We start from the raw sequence: 18,197 nt of genomic DNA on the forward strand, positions 1-18,197 counted from the left end.
TACGACTCATGTTCGACCTTTCGGTCTCTTGTGTTCCGAGGCCATGTCTGTACATGCTAGGCTCGTCAAGTCAACCTAAGTGTTTCGCATGTGTTCCGAGGCCATGTCTGTACATCCTAGGCTCGTCAACACCCGTTGTATTCGAACGTTAGAATCTATCACACCCGATCATCACGTGGTGCTTCGAAACAACGAACCTTCGCAACGGTGCACAGTTAGGGGGAACACGTCTCTTGAAATTTTAGTGAGGGATCATCTTACTTACTACCGTCGTTCTAAGCAAATAAGATGCATAACATGATAAACATCACATGCAATCAAATAGTGACATGATATGGCCAATATCATTTTGCTCCTTTGATCTCCATCTTCGGGGCACCATGATCATCTTTGTCACCGGCATGACACCATGATCTCCATCATCATGATCTCCATCATCATGATCTCCATCATTGTGTCTTCATGAAGTTGTCACGCCAACGATTACATCTACTTCTATGGCTAACGCGCTTAGCAATAAAGTAAAGTAATTTACATGGCGTTATTCAATGACACGCAGGTCATACAAAAAATAAAGACAACTCCTATGGCTCCTGCCGGTTGTCATACTCATCGACATGCGAGTCGTGATTCCTATTACAAGAATATGATCAATCTCATACATCACATATATCATTCATCACATCTTCTGGCCATATCACATCACATAGCACATGCTGCAAAAACAAGTTAGACGTCCTCTAATTGTTGTTGCAAGTTTTTACGTGGCTTGTATAGGTTTCTAGCAAGAACGTTTCTTACCTACGTAAAACCACAACATGATATGCCAATTTCTATTTACCCTTCATAAGGACCCTTTTCATCGAATCCGTTCCGACTAAAGTGGGAAAGACAGACACCCGCTAGCCACCTTATGCAACTAGTGCATGTCAGTCGGTGGAACCTGTCTCACGTAAGCGTACGTGTAAGGTCGGTCCGGGCCGCTTCATCCCACAATGCCGCCGAAACAAGATAAGACTAGTAGCGGCAAGAAGAATTGGCAACATCTACGCCCACAACTACTTTGTGTTCTACTCGTGCATAGAAACTACGCATAGACCTAGCTCGTGACGCCACTGTTGGGGAACGTAGCAGAAATTCAAAATTTTCTACGCATCACCAAGATCAATCTATGGAGTTTACTAGCAACGAGAGGGAAGGAGTGCATCTACATACCCTTGTAGATCGCGAGCGGAAGCGTTCAAGAGAACGAGGTTGATGGAGACGTACTCGTCGTGATCCAAATCACCGATGATCCTAGCGCCGAACGGACGGCACCTCCGCGTTCAACACACGTACGGAGCAGCGATGTCTCCTCCTTCTTGATCCAGCAAGGGGGGAGGAGAGGTTGATGGAGATCCAGCAGCATGACGACGTGGTGGTGGAAGTAGCGGGATCCCGGCAGGGCTTCGCCAAGCGCAAGCGGGGAGGAAGAGGTGTCACGGGAGGGAGAGGGAGGCGCCAGGGCTTGGATTGCTGCTGCCCTCCCTCCCCCCCCACTATATATAGGGCCAAGGGAGAGGGGGGGGCGTAGCCTTGGCCCTTCCTCCAAGGAAGGGTGCGGCCAGGGAGGAGTCCATCCTCCCCAAGGCACCTCGGAGGTGCCTTCCCCCTTTAGGACTCTCCCTTTATCTTATCTCTTGGCGCATGGGCCTCTTGGGGCTGGTTCCCTTGGCCCATATAGGCCAAGGCGCACCCCCACAGCCCATGTGGCCCCCCCGGGGCTGGTGGACCCCTTGGTGGACCCCCGGACCCCTTTCGGCACTCCCGGTACAATACCGATAATGCGCGAAACTTTTCCGGCGACCAAAATAAGACTTCCCATATATAAATCTTTACCTCCGGACCATTCCGGAATTCCTCATGACGTCCGGGATCTCATCCGGGACTCCGAACAACTTTCGGATTTCCGCATACTAATATCTCTACAACCCTAGCGTCACCGAACCTTAAGTGTGTAGACCCTACGGGTTCGGGAGACACGCAGACTTGACCGAGACGACTCTCCGGTCAATAACCGACAGCGGGATCTGGATACCCATGTTGGCTCCCACATGCTCCTCGATGATCTCATCGGATGAACCACGATGTCGAGGATTCAATCAATCCCGTATACAATTCCCTTTGTCTATCGGTATGTTACTTGCCCGAGATTCGATCGTCGGTATCCCGATACCTTGTTCAATCTCGTTACCGGCAAGTCTCTTTACTCGTTCCGTAACACATCATACCGTGATCAACTCCTTGGTCACATTGTGCACATTATGATGATGTCCTACCGAGTGGGCCCAGAGATACCTCTCCGTTTACACGGAGTGACAAATCCCAGTCTCGATTCGTGCCAACCCAACAGACACTTTCGGAGATACCTGTAGTGCACCTTTATAGCCACCCAGTTACGTTGTGACGTTTGGTACACCCAAAGCATTCCTACGGTATCCGGGAGTTGCACAATCTCATGGTCTAAGGAAATGATACTTGACATTAGAAAAGCTCTTAGCAAACGAACTACACGATCTTGTGCTAGGCTTAGGATTGGGTCTTGTCCATCACATCATTCTCCTAATGATGTGATCCCGTTATCAACGACATCCAATGTCCATGGTCAGGAAACCGTAACCATCTATTGATCAACGAGCTAGTCAACTAGAGGCTTACTAGGGACATGGTGTTGTCTATGTATCCACACATGTATCTGAGTTTCCTATCAATACAATTCTAGCATGGATAATAAACGATTATCATGAATAAGGAAATATAATAATAACCAATTTATTATTGCCTCCGTGTAGAACGTGTATCCGTTGATATCGTATGCCTGATAGGTGTTAAGGTTGGGCGAGGGGCCATGTGCTAAGGCGTATATGAGCAATCCGTCCTTAGAGCCCTCTTCCGGGGGATTAGCAATAATATATGCTCTTTGAACCAATGCAGAAAAGTGGAGTTGTGCTCTCTAGTAACTTCGGTGTTCGTCCTGCATACCCCCCGGTCACGATGCTTCTTTGCGATAATTTCTTTGTGCAGTACCACGAAGGATCTACCTCGTCTAGGTGTTGTAGCACTACCAAGTTTGCTCTGTCAAAGTCGCTGCGTCGATCTGAGTATGCCACGTGCAGTTCCCTGCGACCGCTGGAGTGACCTTCTCCTTCGAGCCTCCCATCATGCTTGTTTACAGGCAAACCAACACCAACACCAGGCAGCTGGTCCGCGTCATATAGAAAATTCTCGCAGAAAGAGATGCACTCTTGTGTTAGATAGCCCTGGACGAGGCTTCCATCCGGACGGGACATGTTATGAACGAATCCTTTGATGATCCCATTCATCCTCTCAAACGGCATCATGTTGTGCTGGAATGACGGCCCCAGGTCTATTATGTCGTCCACAATATGGACACACAGATGCACCATGACGTCAAAGAATGCGGGCGGGAAGTACATCTCAAGCTCATTCAGTATCACAGCGATCTCTTCCTGTAGCCTTCGGAGTTGCTTCACACTGATCGACTTTCGAGAGATCACTTCGAAAAAGTTGCAGATACCAATAAGCGTGTCACGGACGTGCTTGTCCATTATCCCTCTAAGGGAAACATGTAGTATCTTGATACATCTCCAACGTATCAATAATTTATGAAGTATTCATGCCATGTTTACTATTGTTTTATATGATCTTGGTATGATTTGATTAGAACTAACCCGGACTGACGCTGTTTTCAGCAGAACTACTATGGTGTTGTTTTTGTGCAGAAATAAAAGTTCTCGGAATGCGCTGAAAATCAACGGAGAATTTTTCTGGAAAATATAAAAAATACTGGAACAAAAATCTACCGGAGGGGAGTCCCGGGGGCCCCACAAGGGTGGGGGGCGCGCCCACCCCCATGGGGGCACCCCTGTGCCTCGTGGATTACCCGTGGGGCCCCCTGACTTGCTCTCGATGCCAACCCCTAATATAAATACAGAAACCTACAGAAATTAAACTAGATCGGAAGTTCCGCCACCGCAAGCCTCTGTGCCACGAGAAATAAATCTAGGCCCTCTCTGGCACCCTACCGGAGGGGGCCATCATCAGCGGAGGCCATGGAGTAGGATCCCGGAGGGGCCATCATCGCCATGAAGGCCAAGGACCAGAGGGAGAACCTCTCCCCATCGAGGGAGGAGGCCATGGAGGAGGAAGCACAAGGGGGAGGACCTCTCCTCCTCTCTCTCTCGGTGGCGCCGAGTGCCATCGGGAGGGGAATCATATCCGCGGTGATCGTCTTCATCAACATCACCATCAACATCACCATCCTCATCTCTTTTACACGGTCCACTCTCCCGCACCCCGATGTAATCCCTACTTGAACATGGTGCTTTATGCCACATATTATGATCCAATGATGTGTTGCCATCCTATGATGTTTTGAGTAGATATCCAACATGTTGAGCTTGCCTTTCCCTCTCATGCTAGCCAAATTATTTGCACCAAGTAGAAATACTACTTGTGCTTCCAAACATCCCTTAAACCAGTGTTGCCATGAGAGTCCACCATACCTACCTATGGATTGAGTAAAATCCTTCAAGTAAGTTGTCATCGGTGCATGCAATAAAAATTGCTCTCTAAATATGTATGATCAATTAGTGCGAAGGAAATAAGGTTTATATGAACTTGTGATAGGGAAGGATAAAAGCAACGGACTGCATAATAAAGGTCTCTATCACAAGAGGCAATATAAAGTGACGTTCTTTTGCATGAAGATTTTTTGCATCCAACCTTAAAAGCACATTACAACCCCTGCTTCCCTTTGCGAAGGGCCTATCTTTTATTCTTGTCTTATACCTTATACAAGAGTCATGGTGATCCTCACCTTTCCTTTTTACATTTTATCCTTTGGCAAGCGCATTGTGTTGGAAAGATCCTGATATATATATATATATATATATATATATATATATATATATATATATATATATATATATATATATATATATATAATATATATCCAATTGGATGTAAGTTATCATGAACTATTATTGTTGACTTTACCCTTGAGGTAAAAGGTTGGGAGGCGAATCTATAAGCCCCTATCTTTCTCTGTGTCTGATTAAAACTTTGAACCCATAAATATCACGTGAGTGTTAGCAATTGTGAAAGATTAAATGATAGTTGAGTATGTGGAGTTTGCTGAATCAAAGCTCTGATATAGACCCTTCCTGAAAATAAGATGAATTGCAATTGTTTGATGACAGAGAATATAGTTTGTTAGTTTCAAGAAAGTTTATGATCTATACTTTAACATGTGGATAGCTTGTTACTTGATCATGAAAAGTTTTATGAGATGAGCTACTGTTATGACATGTAATGATGCTAGAAAAGGTGATTGAAATTATCATTGATCAAACTTGTGCACTTGCTAGCATTCACACTTCATAAATTTTTTCTTTTATCATTTACCTACTCGAGGACGAGCAGGAATTAAGCTTGGGGATGCTGATACGTCTCCAACGTATCGATAATTTATGAAGTATTCATGCCATGTTTACTATTGTTTTATATGATCTTGGTACGATTTGATTAGAACTAACCCGGACTGACGCTGTTTTCGGCAGAACTACTGTGGTGTTATTTTTGTGCAGAAATAAAAGTTCTCGGAATGCGCTGAAAATCAATGGAGAATTTTTCTGGAAAATATAAAAAATACTGGAACAAAAATCTACCGGAGGGGAGTCCCGGTGGGCCCACGAGGGTGGGGGGCGCGCCCAGCCCCCCTGAGCGCGCCCCTGTGCATCATGGACTACCCGTGTGGCCCCCCTGACTTGTTCTCGATGCCAACCTCTCCTATAAATACAGAAACCTCTAGAAATTAACCTAGATCGGAAGTTCCACCGCTGCAAGCCTCTGTAGCCATGAGAAATCAATATAGGCCCTCTCTGGCACCCTGCCGGAGGGGGCCATCATCACCGGAAGCCATGGAGGAGGATCCCGGAGGGGCCATCATCGCCATGAAGGCCAAGGACCAGAGGGAGAACCTCTCCCCATCCAGGGGGAGGCCATGGAGGAGGAAGCACAAGGGGAGGACCTCTCCTCCTCTCTCTCGGTGGCGCCAGAGTGCCATCGGGAGGGGAATCATCACCGCGGTGATCGTCCTCATCAACATCACCATCATCATCACCATCCTCATCTCTTTTACGCAGTCCACTCTCCCGCACCTCGCCGTAATCCCTACTTGAACATGGTGCTTTATGCCACATATTATGATCCAATGATGTGTTGCCATCCTATGATGTTTTGAGTAGATATCCTTTGTCTTTGGGTTGATTGACGATCTAGATTTGTATGAGTTGTATGTTTTATTTTGGTGCTGTCCTATGGTGCCCTCCGTGTCGCGCAAGCGTGAGGGATTCCCGCTGTAGGGTGTTGCAATATGTCCATGGTTTACTTATTGTCTGCGTTGCTTGAGTGACTGATACGTTTCCAGCGTATCTATAATTTTTTATTGTTCCATGCTATTATATTATCTTCTTGGATGTTTAATGGGCTTTATTATGCACTTTTATATTATTTTTGGGACTAACCAACTAACCCAAGGCCCAGTGCAAATTGTTGTTTTTTTTGCCTATTTCAGTGTTTCACAGAAAAGGAATATCAAACGGAATCCAAACGGAATGAAACCTTCGGGAGCGTGATTTTTGGAACAAACATGATCCAGAGGACTTGGAGTGGTCGTCAAGAAACGAACGAGGAGGCCACAAGGTAGGGAGGCGCGCCTGCCCCCCCCCTCCTGGGTGTGCCCCCCACCCTCGTGGGTACCTCTTAGCTCCACCGACCTACTTCTTCCTCCTATATATATCCACGTACCCCGAAAACATCCAGGAGCACCATGAAACCCTATTTCCAACGCCACAACTTTTTGTACCCGTGAGATCCCATCTTGGGGCCTTTTCTGGCGCTCCGCCGGAGGGGGCATCGATCACGGAGGGCTTCTACATCAACACTATAGCCTCTCCGATGATGTGTGAGTAGTTTACCACAGACCTTCGGTTCCATAGTTATTAGCTAGATGGCTTCTTGTCTCTCTTTGGATCTCAATACAAAGTTCTCCTCGATCTTCTTGGAGATCTATTCGATGTAACTCTTTTTGCGGTGTGTTTGTCGAGATCCGATGAATTGTGGGTTTATGATCAAGATTATCTATGAACAATATTTGAATCTCCTCTGAATTCTTTTATGTATGATTGGTTATCTTTGCAAGTCTCTTCGAATTATTAGTTTGGTTTGGCCTACTAGATTGATCTTTCTTGCAATGGGAGAAGTGCTTAGCTTTGGGTTTAATCATGCGGTGCTCGATCCCAGTGACAGAATGGGAAACGACACCTATTGTATTGTTGCCATCGAGGATAAAAAGATGGGTTTATATCATATTGCTTGAGTTTATCCCTCTACATCATGTCATCTTGCCTAATGCGTTACTCTGTTCTTATGAACTTAATACTCTAGATGCATGCTGGATAGCAGTCGATGTGTGGAGTAATAGTAGTAGATGCAGAATCGTTTCGGTCTACTTGTCGCGGACGTGATGCCTATATACATGATCATGCCTAGATATTCTCATAACTATGCACTATTCTATCAATTGCTCGACAGTAATTTGTTCACCCACCGTAATACTTATGCCATGTTGAGAGAAGCCACTAGTGAAACCTATGGCCCCCGGGTCTATTTTCCATCATATTAATCTTCCGTCAACTAGCTATTTTTGTCGCCATTTATTTTGCAATCTTCACTTTCAATCTTTATCATAAAAATACCAAAAATACTATCTTATCATCTCAATCAGATCTCACTTTTGCAAGTGGCCATGAAGGGATTGACAACCCCTTTATCGCGTTGGTTGCAAGGTTCTTATTTGTTTGTGTAGGTACGAGGGACTTGCGTGTGGCCTCCTACTGGATTGATACATTGGTTCTCAAAAACCAAGGGAAATACTTACGCTACTTTGCTACATCACCCTTTCCTCTTCAAGGGAAAACCAACGCATGCTAAAGAGGTAGCAGTGACAGAAGCATAAACACGGATAAGTGAATCATGGCGTATGGGATAAAGGGGACTTGATGCTTTAATGCTATGGTTGGGTTTTACCTTAATGATCTTTATTAGTTGCAGATGCTTGCTAGAGTTGCAATCATAAGTGCATATGATCCAAGACGAGAAAGTATGTTAGCTTATGCCTCTCCCTCATATGAAATTGCAATAGTGATTACCGATCTTGTTAACAATTGCCTAGGACAATTCCGCAAACCGACCCATCATTATTCCACACTCGCTATTTATAATATTTAGTAATAAATTCTAACTTTATGATAACAACACCTACTTTTATATTTTAGCTCTCCGATAGCATGCAAAGTTATCCTCTTCATACCCACAATGTAGTTTTATTTCTCGTTTCTAGTTGGAAGCAAACGTTTGGTGTACGTAGAGTCGTATCAGTGGCAGATGGGACTTGAGAGAATATTGACCTTACCTTTAGCTCCTTGTGGGTTCGACACTCCATACTTATCACTTCCACCTTTGGGAATTGCTATGATGATTCCCTGCACTTGGGGATTATCATATCTGTGTCATCATCACATGACAGTCATGGGACTTCATCCCGCTGAACCTTTTCTTGTTCGTGCCTAGATATCTGCTTATCTTGCCACAGTAACAGGAACTAACTTTGACTCCGGTAAGGCACTTAAGGAATTGATCGATCTCAGCCTGACTTAAGGTGAAGCAAGAAGGGGGGCAATAATCATCTTCCTTTACTTTCTTGCCCTTCTTCTCCCGTGCCTTTGTCTCCGTCTCTGTCTCGTCTGACTTTTTACGGGGCAGCATGTGCAGATCTTCCCTGATATTCAAATATTGCAAGTCTTTTCTTGCCTTCGGCCCATCCTTGGTCTTATCCGGCATGTTCATCAATGTCGCGAGCAAGCTCTCATGGACATTCTTACAGATATGCATTTGATCAAGGCAATGAGGTGTGTCGAGTTTGTGCCAGTACTCCAAGTCCCAGAACACAGACCTCGTCTTCCATACCTTCAGCAGCGGCTCCGGCGCCTTTTTCATCGTCTTTCCTAGTGCAGGGCACTGTTCCCAGCTTTTCAACAGCCCATCGATTTCGGTGCCGCTCCGTGATAACCCACAAGTATAGGGGATCAATTGTAGCCTCTTTCGATAAGTAAGAGTGTCGAACCCAATGAGGATCTAAAGGTAGAACAAATATCCCCTCATGTTCTATCGACCACCGATACAACTCTACGCACGCTTAACGTTCGCTTTACCTAGAAGAAGTATGAAACTAGAAGTACTTTGTAGGTGTTTTTGGATAGGTTTGCAAGGTAATAAAGAGCGTGTAAATAAAAAGTAGGGGCTGTTTAGATAAAGACACAACTAAATTAGTTTTAGTAAAGAGCTTTTTGTCACGAGAAAGTTATTTGTCCCTAGGCAATCGATAACTAGACCGGTAATCATTATTGCAATTTTATTTGAGGGAGAGGCATAAGCTAACATACTTTCTCTTCTTGGATCATATGCACTTATGATTGGAACTCTAGAAAGCATCCTCAACTACTAAAGATTATTAAGGTAAAACCCAACCATAGCATTAAAGTATCAAGTCCTCTTTACTCCCATACGCAAACAACCTACTTACTCGGGTCTGTGCTTCTGTCACTCACGCCACCCACCATAAGCAAATCATGAACATATTGCAAACCCTACAGCGGGAATCCCTCACGCTTGCGCGACACGGAGAGCACCATAGGACAGCACTAATAATAAAACATGCAACTCAAACCAATCACGATCATCAATTAACCCATAGGACAAAACGGATCTACTCAAACATCATAGGATAGCCATACATCATTGGGAAATAATATATTGCGTTGAGCACCATATTTAAGTAGAGATTACAGCAGGTAAAAGAGGGGATACACCGCTGCATAGAGGGGGGGGGGAAGAGTTGGTGATGACGGCGGTGAAGTTGTTGGTGTAGATTGCGGTGATGATGATGGCCCCCGGTGGCACTCCGGCGCCACCGGAAGCGAGGGGGAGAGAACCCCCTCCTTCTTCTTCTTCCTTGACCTTCTCCCTAGATGGGAGAAGGGTTTCCCCTCTGGTCCTTGATATCCATGGCGTGGGAGGGGCGAGAGGCCCTCCGAGATTGGATATCTCTCTCTGTCTCTCTCTGTTTCTGCGCTCTCAGATCTGGCCTTTCACCGTTTCTTTTATAACCGGAGATCCGTAACTCCGATTGGGCTGAATTTTGGACACGATTTCTATCTGGAAATTAGCTTTCTTGCGGCGACAGAAGGGCTCAAACCGCCTTACGGGGTAGCCACGAGGGTCTAGGGCACGCCTGACCCCCTGGGGCGCCCCCCTGCCTCATGGCCCCCCGGGCATCGTATCATGTTGATTCTTCTTCCCAAAAATCATAAATATTCCAAAAAAATCTCCGTCAGTTTTTATCCCGTTTGGACTCCGTTTGATATGGAATTTTTGCGAAACAAAAAACATGCAAAAACAGGAACTGGCACTGGGCACTGGATCAATATGTTAGTCCCAAAAATAGTATAAAAAGTTGCCAAAAGTATATGAAAGTTGTAGAATATTGGCATGGAACAATCAAAAATTATAGATACGACGGTGACGTATCACTCCACTTACATGGAGGTCCTCGATGCTCAGCATGACCATTGAATAGATCTCCACGGTTTCTCCACGGGTCGTCCTGATCGAGGCATCTTCGATGCCCCATGTACACGATTTTCCCAGACCCGCCATCTTTCCTTGACGTTAACTGCTGAGACGTCATATCATCCATGCACCCCGTGCATCCGAAATATCCATGGCACACCTGGGCTGCGACATATCCGTAACCGAGATAGTCGTGCACCATCGTGATCAGCGCGGCTCTCATGTAGAAATACTCGCATTTGCTGGCGTCCCATGTCTTGGCCGGTGTTTTCCATAACGTGTCTAACTCCTCTTGAAGTAGCCCCAGATACAGATTAATATTATTTCCTGGTTGTTTCCGCCCTTGAATCAGCATGCTCATGTGAATGTACTTCGACTTCATGCACAACCAGGGGGAGGTTGTACATCCATACAAACACGGGCCATGTGCCATGGTTGGTGTTCTGGTTGCCAAGCGGATTCATGCCATCGGTACACGCACCGAGCACGATGTTCCCTGCATCACATTTGAAATACCGATAGAAGCCATTCAACTCTCTCCACTGGCTTCCATCCTTGATGTGTCTCAGCTTCGGATCATCTCCATCATTGGGCTTCTTCCTCTCCGTGTGCCAGCGCATGAGTTTTGCTTCCTTGGGATCTACGAAATACCGCTGGAGACGTGGAGTGATCGGTAAGTACCATACAACTTTCAGGGGACATTTCTTCCCGACCTTCTTGTATCGAGAAGCATTGCACACCGGACAGCTTGTTTGTTCCGCGTGCTCCTTCCGATAAATTATGCAGTCGTTGATGCATGCATGGTATCTAATGTGCGGCGGATCAAGAGGGCACACGATCTTCTTGGCCTCATCCACACTAGTAGGACATAAATTCCCCGCGGGAAGAACATCCTTTAGGTACTTGAGATGCTCATCGAGGCTTGTGTCGGTCCATTTGTTTTTAGCCTTCGACTTCAGGAGTTGGAGCGTGAAACTCAAGCGGGTCACCCCAGGATTGCAACCATCATACAATGGAGTGTTCGGGTCTACCACCAGTTGCTGCAGCTTAGCCTCCTCTCTAGAAGCAGCTCTCTCAATACTCGTCTCCTTGCGAAGCAGTGCTTGAACATGAGGGTCCCGCACGATTGAAGTTAGTACCGACGAACTCTGCGGCGTGGAGTCCACGTTCACTCAGCCGCCATGTCTGGCCCCTTCTCCGCCGCCATGTCCGGCCCCTTCTCCTCCGCCATGTCTGGCCCCTTCTCCGCCGCCATGTCCGGCCTCTTCCCCGATGCCATTATCGATCATCTCTTCGTCTTGCCCCGTGTCATCATTGCCTGCCCCGTCGGCGTCCTCAACATCATCATCCTCATCTTCAATTATCCATCGAGTATAGCCATCCATGAAACCAGTCATGAGCAGGTGCACTTCGACACGACCATTGTCATAGGGGTCGAGCCAAACTATTCATTTGCATTTTCGGCATGGACATAAAACCTCTGTCAGGTTATTTTCTTTCATGTCCTGAACCGCCGACCACAACCACCTGTCCACCATCATTCCACTGACATGAACGCCTGCACAGTAATAATAAACAAATTGATTATAAAAATGTGTGCATGCAAAAAAGTCATACAAAAATTCGGCATGACCTTCCCTAAAAATAGGACATGTAGATCTAGAGTTTGCCCGGAATTCACCGAAACGGAAATAAATCGACATTTCGGCAAAACATAGGCAACTCACAAGCACAAAATTGGGCGTCCTCATGCCACACACACAATTTCCATCATATCGCCCGATTATCATATCGCACACACATACACATATTTCCATTCTTGCAAAAGCATGAATGGAAAAATCACCTATCTCGAGATCGAGCAGACGGTGGAGATGATGATGTGGTAGGTAGACCAAAAGTGGACAAAGCTCTTCTTGACAAAGCTAGATCTAGTTAGTGGGTACATAGGTCACTTCACTAAATGCTACATCTACCTAGCTAGCTAATTTGGGACGAGATAACTTCAACTAGTGGAGGGGGAAGGAAAAAGAGAAAGGAGATGCATTAATGGAGGTGGTGTAGTTAGCTAGGAGTAATAAAGAGAGAGAAAGGTTGGTAAAAGAAGGAGAGTAACGGGGGGAGAAGTAGTGAGGAAGAAGCAAAGTGAAGGAGAGAGGAGGTGGGAGGTGGGGAAAGTAAGGAAGAGAGGATGGGGGAGGGGGAGACGGGGAGGGGCGAAAGGTGGTATATGCTGCGGCTTAGCAGTAGCGCGGGCGGTAAACCGCGCTACTGCTAAAGTTGTAGCAGCAGCGCGCTTCTTGCACACGCGCTACTGCTAAGTTGGGCCCACCATGTGGCCAGTTTCAAAATTAGCGGTAGCGTCACCCAAAAAAGCGCGCAACTACTATTTCGTTTTCAGTAGCGCCGTTACCTCGAGCACGCTACTGCTAAACCTAGGGTGGCGGGAACTGTCCGTGGATTTTAGTAGCAGCGTGGTTCCAGCGGGCCGCGCTACTGCTAACTGGGTAGCAGTAGCGCCTCTTTTGCTCTCGCGCTACTGATAATTAGCAGTAGCGCTTGTTTCTGTACCGCGCTGCTGCTAAGATTTTGTGTATAAGGTTTTCCCTAGTAGTGATTCCTTTGCTTTTATTTTCAGATCTACTAAACTAAAAATACAAAAATACGTTTCTGCGTTTTATTCTTATTTTTTTGGCGTTCGATTATCAATCTATTACAACTTTCTCCTGTCGTCGTGCCAATTTCTGGTGCCGTTCCCCAAAAGGGCTTGACAACCCCTTTAACACGTTGGATTGCGACTGGTTGTTATTTGTGTGCAGGTGTTGTTTACGTTGTGTTGCTTGGTTCTCCTACTGGTTCGATAATCTTGGTTTCATCACTGAGGGAAATACCTACCGCTGCTGTGATGCATCATCCCTTCCTCTTCGGGGAAATACTGGCGTAGCTTCAAGCCACCATCAAAAGGAATTTCTGGTGCCGTTGCCGGGTACCGCCTCTTTGCTCTATAAATACCCAAATATTCCAGAAACCCAAGGGGAGTCGACGAAAATAAATTCCAGCCGCCGCAGAGTCCAGAACCACCAGATCCAATCTAGACACCATCACGATGGGGTTCACCACTTCTATTGGCACCTCTCCGATGATGCGTGAGTAGTTCTTTGTAGACCTTCGGGTCCATAGTTAGTAGCTAGATGGCTTCCTCTCTCTCGCTGGATTCTCAATACAATGGTCTCTTGGATATCCATATGATGTAACTCTTTTTAGGGTGTGTTTGTTGGTATCAGATGAACTTTGAGTTTATGATCAGATCTATCTTTTTATACCCATCAAAGTTATTTGAGTTTCTTCGATCTCTTATATGCATGATTTCTTATAGCCTCGTATTTCTTCTCCGATATTTGGGTTTTTTTGGCCAACTTGGTCTATTTATCTTGCAATGGGAAGAGGTGCTTTGTAGTGGGTTCGATCTTACGGTGCTTGATCCCAGTGACAGAAGGGGAACCGACACGTATGTATCGTTGCTACTAAGGATAAAACGCTGGGGTCTATCTGTACATAGATAGATCTTTTCTACATCATGTCATCGTTCTTATTGCATTACTCTGTTTCTCCATGAACTTAATACACTAGTGCCAAAACATATATCAAGTGAATCAATACGATACCCCATTGTCACCACGAGTATTCAATTGCAAGACATATATCAAGTGTTCTCAAATCTATAAAAGTATTCAATCTGATAACAACGAAATCTCAAAAGGAAAAACTCAATTCATCACCACAAGATAGAGAGGGGAAAACAACATATGATCCGACTATATTAACAAAGCCCGCAATACATCAAGATCGTGACATCTCAAGAACACGAGAGAGAGAGAGAGAGAGAGAGATTAAACACATAGCTACTGGTACAAACCATCAGCCCCAAGGGTGGAGTACTCCCTCCTCATCGTGGTGACCGTCGGGATGATGAAGATGGCCACTTGAGATGATTCCCTCCTCCGGTAGGGTGCCGTAATGGGGTCTAGATTGGTTTTCGGTGGCTACCTAGCCTTGCAGCGGCGAAACTTCTGATCTAGGTTAACCCCGAAGGGTTTTTGGAATTTTGCGGAATTTATAGGGTAAAGAGGGGGTGTGGGAGGCCACTGAGGTGGGCACAACCCACCTGGGCACGCCTGGGCCCCCAGGCGCGTCCTGGTGGGTTGTGCCCCCCTTGGGGCACCCCCAGGTGCTGCTATGGCCCATTGATGGTCTTCTGGTCCATAAAAAATCCTCAAAAAGTTTCGCAGTGTTTGGACTCCATTTGATATTGATTTCCTGTGATGTAAAAGCATGCAAAAAACATCAACTGGCGCTTGGCACTATGTCAATAGGTTATTACCCAAAAAATGATATAAAATGACTATAAAATGATTATGAAACATCGAAGAATGATAATATAACAGCATGGAACAATAAAAAATTATAGATACGTTGGAGACATATCAACATCCCCAAGCTTAATTCCTGCTCATCCTCGAGTAGGTAAATGATAAAAACAGAATTTTTGATGTGGAATGCTGCCTAACATGTCATCTCATATTCTTTTCTTTATAGCATGGACATTTGGACTTTTACATCGTTCAAAGCAATAGTCTAGTTTTGGCATGATGACTTAAATACTCAAGCATATCAACAAGCAACAATGTCTTTCAAAATATCAACGCTAAAATAAGTTATCCCTAGCCCATCATGCTCAATCATTGATCCATTCATGAAACACACTTGCATATTAGCTACACCCAATGCTCAAGTACGATCATAGTGCCCCCTAGTTGGTGCTTCATAAGAAAGGATGGAGACTCAAATTAAAAATAGAAATTGCATAAAGTAAAAGAATGACCCTTCGCAGAGGGAAGTAGGGATTTGTATAGGTGCCAGAGCTCAAAGCGAAAATTGAGAGATAAAAACATTTTTAGAGGCATACTTTTCCCACCAACGAAAACGACTTAGAGCTCCCAACACTTTCCATGCTAGATATATCATAGGCGGTTCCCAAACAGAAAATAAACTATATTCCTTTTTTCACCATACTTTCACTTTCCATGGCTAACGTATCCATGGGTGCCCTCCATACCAACACTTTCCAAGGAATTTATTATTTGACAACATAAAGTAAATTCATTTTTCATTTCGGGACTGGGCATCCCTAATACCTTTTAATTACTCTCGTGCAATGACAAGTGAATAAACACTCATCGTGAGAATACCACATCTAGCATGGAAAATATTGGCCACCCCTCACCGCCTTGCGAGCGGTACGAGCACACAAAAGAGAAATTTATTTTGAAAATTAGAGATGGCACATACAAATTTGCTTAGAACGGCAAAAGAATACCACATATAGGTAGGTATAGTGGACTCATGTGACAAAACTGGTTTGAAGGATTTTGGATGCACAAGTAGTGATCATACTTAGTGCAAAATGAAGGCTAGCAAAAGATTGAGAAGCGACCAACCAAGAAACGAATAATCTCATAAGCGAGCATTGAGCATAATTAACACCGAATAATGCACCACAAGTAGGATGTAATTTCGTTGCACAACTATTGACTTTCGTGCTTGCATAGGGAATCACAAACCTTAGCACCCATATTCTTACTAAAGCATAATTACTCATCAACATGACTCATATATCACATCATCATATCTCAAAACTATTACAAAGAATCAAGTTTATTTTATCCAATGATCTTCATGAAAGTTTTTATTATATCCTTCTTGGATATCTATCACTTTGGAACTAAATTTCATGTATTGCTTTTGATAAGCTCAAACAAATATAAGTGAAGATCATGAGCATAATATTTCTTTCTCTCAAATTAATTTAAGTGAAGCAAGAGATAATTTCTTCAAAATACTAAAGCACACCGTGCTCAAAAAAGATATAAGTAAAGCACTAGAGCAATTCCATAGAAAAGAGCTTCATTGACGGGATCTGAGTGTGTCGGCGTACAAAAGTAGGGGCTCTCCTTTTGACCCCTTTAATTTTGCACGGGCAGTCAGAGCCGCGCCCGCGGCCACACTTAATAAAGCAGAGGAGGGAAGCCGGAGGGAAACCGAAGCACAAGGCCAACAAAGGCGACGCCATGACCAGAAGCATAAAAGAGCAAAGGGCGAGGTGGACTCCCCTCGCAAGACCCTTGCCGGGGCGGCCTCCGCGGCCCCGGCAAGAGCCTTGCCGGGGCAACTTGCCCAACGCCAGCAGAGCGAGCCACCCTTGAGCCCAAGGGTTCGAAACGCCGCCAACAACTACATTGGACCCAGGGCTCGGGAGGCACCTCTGTGGTGGCATGCAGATCTTTGTCAAGATCATGAATACATGAGATCAGATGAGAACCAGAAGACGACGACCCTCGGCGGGATTCTAGCCGAGGAAGTCCATAAGACCCCCGGCAATCGCCTTGCCGGGGTCGACCGCAGCGCCACGGCTAGACCCTTGCCGCCCCCCACTGGCAAGACCCTTGCCGACGGCATCAGCAGGGCCACAGCCCGGCCCGCGCCTGCCAAGACTCCACCACCGTCCCCAAGAAGCTGTTAGCTCAACCAGCTGGGCAGGCACATGCGTGGCGACGGACGGCCTCTACACCGACTCAGCAAACACCTGCGTGGTGGCATGCAGATCTTCGTGAAGGCCCTGCCACCGCGCCACCTCAGCAGCCTGCCTGCCTACATGGCGCTGCGCACATTGTTGGCCTGGGCGCGTGTCGAAGCGAGGCAGAGCGGCGACGGACGGGACGGGCCTCGTTCCCGTCCCTGATAAAACTAATGGACACCTAAGTAGCGCATTTAATGCACTTTGTCCCATAATGCCGGGCGATAAGCTCGCGCACTGTACACCTTTCCACCTCCTGTGTGCCACTGTGGCAACCCCTTTTAAACGACCCGTGTGCTTCCTGTCAGACCTGCTCTTTGCACAACCTCGCGCCCGCCAACCGTAGAAGGGATCCCAGTGATCCCATAGGTGTCGATTTCCCCCGAGATCTTTGGCGCGCCAGGTAGGGGTGTAGTGGTGGAAATCTGGTCTGATCGAAGCGACAGCTTCATCGCGGCTGTCGTTCCAAGGAAGAAGACGACCAAGCTTGACGGCACCATCTGCAGATGCGGTGGACGCCCGTGCAACGACCGAAAAGCTAAGTTGTGCGAAACTTTAAGCAATTTCTTTTTATATATACGGTTATTGTCCTTGGAGGTCCTGCCCTATGTATGGAAAACCTGCACGCAAAGGGGCCCTTCCGCTATTGGCAACGCCCTTCCCCTGTTTCGAGTCCGCTCAACAGCTCAAGCGGCCGCGTCGAGAGCAGCACGGTAGCCTTCCGGAATTGGCAACGCTCTCGATTCTGACTCGAGTCAAGCTCGACAGTTCGAGCGGCCGCGTTGAGAGTGGTAAGGTGGTCTGCCTGGTA

The sequence above is a fragment of the Aegilops tauschii genome, chromosome 7 (genome assembly GCF_002575655.3).
Source record: "Aegilops tauschii subsp. strangulata cultivar AL8/78 chromosome 7, Aet v6.0, whole genome shotgun sequence".
In the NCBI taxonomy this organism is placed as follows: domain Eukaryota; kingdom Viridiplantae; phylum Streptophyta; class Magnoliopsida; order Poales; family Poaceae; genus Aegilops; species Aegilops tauschii.